The sequence below is a fragment of the Echinops telfairi genome, unplaced genomic scaffold (assembly GCF_000313985.2).
Source record: "Echinops telfairi isolate 266 unplaced genomic scaffold, ASM31398v2 ScPeMD7_1;HRSCAF=3_0, whole genome shotgun sequence".
Lineage (NCBI taxonomy): Eukaryota > Metazoa > Chordata > Mammalia > Afrosoricida > Tenrecidae > Echinops > Echinops telfairi.
Window position 1 is genome coordinate 35,965,338 of NW_022103896.1, and position 5,120 is coordinate 35,970,457.

The window sequence follows — 5,120 nt, forward strand, 5'->3', positions numbered from 1 at the left end:
CATGATCCCTTGATAATTTATTATTTTTTCATGTCTTACACTGACAGATGTCTCCCTTTTACCCACTTTTCTGTTGTCCATCCCCCTGAGAAGGGGCTCTAGGTAGATCGTTGTGATCAGTTCCCCCTTTCTCCCTGCACCTTCCCCTTCCCCTCCTGGCGTGGCTACTCTCCATATTGGTCCTGAGGGGTTTATCACTCCTGGATTCCCTGTTTCCAGCTCTTATCTGTACCCGTGTACATGCTCTGGTCTAGCCAGATTTGTAAGGTAGAACAGGGGTCATGATAGTGCCCTCCCCACCTTTTAACTCAGCAGGTGTATAGCCCACACACTGACACAGCGGTAATGTTCAAAGCAGATGTCCTAATGCAAAAGAATGCTCGTTTCCTTATCAAGAAAAATGGTGGGACTCTCTAACTCCAAAGGCCACATGTATCAATAGGAGGGCGATGCTAAGGCTTCTATTAGACCTTAAAAACATCAATGAGATGGAAACCTATGAATCAATTTACAGATAAAAATTCACACTCAAAATCAAACTCGCTGTCATCAAGTCGATGCTGACTCATACTGCCCCTATAGGTCAGAGTGGAATTGCCCCTGTGGGTTTCTGTGACCCTAAATCTCTAAGGAATCTAAAACTTTGTCTTTCTCCTACAGAGCGGCTGGTGGTTTTGAACTGCTAACCTTTGCGTTAGCAGCCCAATGCATAACCTACTATGCCAACGGTGGGGAACCTTTTTCTGCCAGTGGATATTTATAACAACATTCTTAGGTCATACTAGTCAAACGTGTAATTAGCTCACCTCTAATGTGATGGCTGAATTGCTTTTCTGTAGTGAGGCGCAGCTGTCAGCTGGTACTGACAACCGCACTAGGTAGGCACAGCGACAAGGAAGCGCAACGCCACACCCCAAGAGAAGGAAAGGTAAGGGCACGTGCAGAAGAAATTGGTTAATACACTTGGCTGCTAACGGAAAGGCTGGGAGTTTGGGTCCACACGACTGCTTTGTTACCCAAGAGTCCTGGGGGCAGTGTGGGGTTGGCATTGGGCGACTTCCCGCACACTCGGCAATTCAAACCCAACAGCGTCTCCAAGGAGGTGACGCCGCCCACCCAGTAAAGATTTCATCTCAGAGCGCTGGACAGGGGTGCGATGAGACACAGCTGACAGGCCTGAAGCAGATTCAAACTTAAAAAGAAGGCTGTGTCTGGGGCCTGATGGGTCTACAGAACTCTTCCACAAAGATTGATTTTAGGGATCTTGTTAAAATACAGGTTCTTATCTGGATGGGAAAGGCAACTTCAGGGGGTGGGGAGGTTGGGGTGGTACATTAGGTGAACTGGCAAAAACCTGAGACTAGTAAGACAAAAACAATAAAAATGAGTTTTAAATCAAGCAAATTTTTCTTAGGCTTTATTTGTCACCATTACAACTGGATTCATATACAGGAGGAAAAAGAGTTTGTGTCCAGTATGAGCAGCAGAATGTCCATAACGACACAGCTCCAGGAATCTGCCTGGGTGAGACCCCGAGTGCTATTTCTTAGATGGCATCAGGGTGCTGCATGGTACACCAGGAGACAAGATGATCCAGTTCACACCCACAGCCTTTCAGCACCACTTGAGACTTGCTTGTTGCCAAAGAGCCGTGATTGACAACCTTAGAGTTTTCAGCTCACCTGGTTGCTTGGCATCTCCTCTACCGCCTGCTGCAAATGGACCAGCCTTAACGCAGCTAAGAACTTACCACCACCGCTAACTCCCTGGAGGGGATCCTCCTAGCAAAAGTTCCCCCAGAGTGCCAAGACAAAGATCTCAATGCACCTCAGAAAAGTCTGCCTGCACCCTAGTCATGACTAGTAAATGCTGGGGGGGGCATCAATAGGGACAGCACACCAGAAAGTCAGAGGACAATGGGTGTTAAGTCCGAGGGGGACATGTCACTTCTTCTCTGCTTTAGTTCCAGGACTCTAGGGTGGTCTCTGGTGTCCATCTGTATGCTTTCATCCATCTCTCCTGGAGGGTAGGAGATCAAATGTGGGCATACGGCAAGTCCTCCCCATGACTAACGTAATTTCAACAAAAAGCCTCAGTAATAGATACCACTGTAAAACTTAAAAGTCAAAACCAGTTTTTGCAAAGGCCTCTCCCACCAACCCCAAAGTGGTCAGGCCTCCCCCACTTCGTACTTCTCAGGGCCCATTGCTTGGTAAAGAAGGGCAGCAAAAAAAAAAAGAGGAAGGCCTTCCACGAGATGGGCTGACACTGTGGCTGCAAGCGTGGGTTCAAGCACAGGAGCAACGGGGAGGCTGGCGCAGGACCGGGCAGGTTTCCTTCCATTGTGCACAGGGTTGCTGAGGCAGAAATGACTGAATGGCACCGAACAACGACAAGAACTCTTCACACATTTCCGCCCGGCTTAGTGAATGGGGAAAATAAAATCTAATCACTTCTTCCCTTCCCAAACTCCTTAGCCCCTCTAAAAGTGATTACAGCTAACACTATCTCCTTACATCCTTAGAGGGAACCCAACCTTCAAATCTGTCAGTGCTCTCCACTTCTTACAGGAAACGGTTTAAACTGCTGTGCCACCTCTTGGCTGAATTACAACTAGGCGCCCCCTAAGCAGTCAGGCTTCATTCACTTTGCCACCCTCCACATGCTCCATATAATTATCTTTTCAAAAGCCACATCTGATCCATTCCACTGCCTTAGGTCATGATAAAAGCCCAGCTGGGCCTACTGCAAGGAGCGCTGGTGGCACTGTCAGTTAAGCATTGGAGTGCTAAGCACCAGCTGTTCAGGGAGAGAACACCGAGGGGGATCTGTTCCCATAGATTGTTAAGTTCGGAAAACCCTAACCAAGGTCACTCTGCCAAGGCTGGACTTGAGGTTGGTTTCGGTCTCCTGACCCTTGCCCATGGCCTTTCTCACAGCGCTGCTCCCGCAAGTTCCCACCAGGATGGCCCTCCCTCATTCAATTTCTTGGCCTATGCTGTTCCCTCACCCTGGTATACTCTTTCCATTCATATCCTCACCCCTAACTTGCCCAGATAACTTCTACCCCTCGTTTCATTATCTAGGGTCAAAAGGCATATCCTTGGCAAAGCCTTCACTGAAACTTCCGTAGAGGCCATGTTCCTGGTAAGAACTTTCGCACAGCATCCTGCGTGTCACTTCCATGCATACTCCACACTGCCACGATTACTTATTAAACTCCATCCCCACCAATGAGCTCGAAGAGAATGAGAACTTTGTTTTCTAAACCATGTAGCCCTAACATCAGCACCAGCCCAGTAACCAGGTGCCCACAAGTCCATCTGAACTCATGATGGCCTTGGGGGACGGGGGAGAAGAGACCTGCTCCCCAGAGGGTTTTCAGTGGCTGAGTTTTTGGAAGTAGACCAGCAGGCTTTTCTTCCAGGTGACTCCGAGTGGACTTGAACCTCCAACCTTTCTGTTAGCAGTGGAATATAGTGACTATTTGCACCGCGCAGGTAACTGGCATGTCGATAAATACTGCATTCGATAAATACTGGTTGAATGTGTACATAAATGAAGTATCATTCAAAAATCTGCATTCGATAAATACTGGTTGAATGTGTACATAAATGAAGTATCATTCAAAAATCGTCACTACCTTTTTTACTTGACCCCACCTTTCCCATTTCACAGTTCAAATCCACTACAAACCAGAAGGTCAGACACCCCTCATCTCCTTCATTTTAATTCTTTCTTCTGACCTTCACTTCCTATGGCTCCCCCAGCCTAGAAGTTCACTCCATTTTTCTCTGCCTGTCTGCCAAGACTCATGTTTTTTTTCCCCCTCCAGGATGCTGATCCTGAGTAGACCAGTTGAGACATCATTGCCATACTTCCAAAGCACTTGGAATTCTTTTATTAGATACAGCCTCATAGCACTGAAATGTGCCATGTAAATGCAAACTCCTATCCCAGGCCTGTGTACATCCCACCCCTCCACTCTGAGCGCAATACAACATGCTGAGCTCTCACGGAAATGTCAGAATTCCCCTACCATTCCAGATCATAACTCTGAAAAGAAAATATTGGCATTCCCCTTATTCCCGTTTCTCAGGTGAGTCAATTTGTCTTCTGTATTCTTCGCCCAAGTTCCGTTTCAGAAGTTCCTTGCCACCCCTTCCCCCATTCTGCTTTCTTTCTTCTTTTAATACGTCTTCACTGAATCCCTAGGTTTCAGCGGCCTACAGAAACTTTGAGCCCTCTCCCAGGGTCTCCAGGCTGCAGCCAGGGGTGTCTGTGGAAGCTGCCACTCCCCTATTCACACACACGAGCACACACCCAGGAAAGGCTCTTGCTGCGACCTCACACACGCCGCCGCCACCCCTGATGCTCACCTGAGCCACTCTCCCCTTGATCTCCCTTAATCAAGGGGGTGTGGATTCGCTGCGACACAAGGACAACAGTCCCGGACCCGCTGTGTCTCGCCTCTTTTGGGCCCCTGCCATTGAATACCCTCCAGAGCCCCTTCTTTCCCTGCTTCCTCTTCCTCAGAGTCAAAAGCCAGGCCCGAGGTGGCGACAAGCCGGCTCCGGGAAACCAGACACAGCCACCCTGTCGGTTCCAGCTCCCACGCCCCGGCCTGGGCCCCACTCCCGCCCCCATCCCTCCCAGGCGAAAACCGCAGCGCAGGGTTCGGCCGCCGCAGCAGCACGCCCCGCCGGGGCAGCTGTCACTCACTGACCCAGGAAGGCGTCAAACGAGGAGGTGGCAGCAGTGACAGGGACAGAGGCAGGCAGCCTGGCAGACGTTAACGGCTCAGCGCTCCATCGCTCCCCGACCTAAACTCCGGCCTCCCGGCTTCCTCGACCCCAGCGCCCACGGAGAAAGTCACGTGCCGGCCGGGCAGTCAGCTGACCGCGGCGCGCGCCGCTCCGCCTACGTGCGCGCTACTGCGCAGCCGCAGACGCCGCCGCCGGGACCGCCCCGGGGCCTCCTGGGAAGGACCCGGCTGGGAGCTGGATCCCGGGAGCGAAGGGGGCCGGGAGCTGGAGCCCCGGGGTAGGTGGGGGTCTTCGGCTTCCCCCAGTTTCTCGAACGACGCCTCTTTCTCCGCAGATGAATGTCGCTGCCACCAT

At 50.8% G+C, this 5,120-nt stretch overlaps 1 protein-coding gene across 1 annotated transcript in view; it reads right to left on the minus strand.

Moving 5' to 3' along the window:
* Positions 1-4,856, minus strand: part of ATP6V1C1 (ATPase H+ transporting V1 subunit C1) — a 32,988-nt gene extending 28,132 nt beyond the window's left edge. The window contains exon 1 of the mRNA XM_013006704.2: positions 4,727-4,856. The gene's annotated coding sequence lies outside the window, so the exon portion shown is untranslated. The remainder of the gene's footprint in view (positions 1-4,726) is intronic.
* Positions 4,857-5,120: the final 264 nt, after the last annotated feature.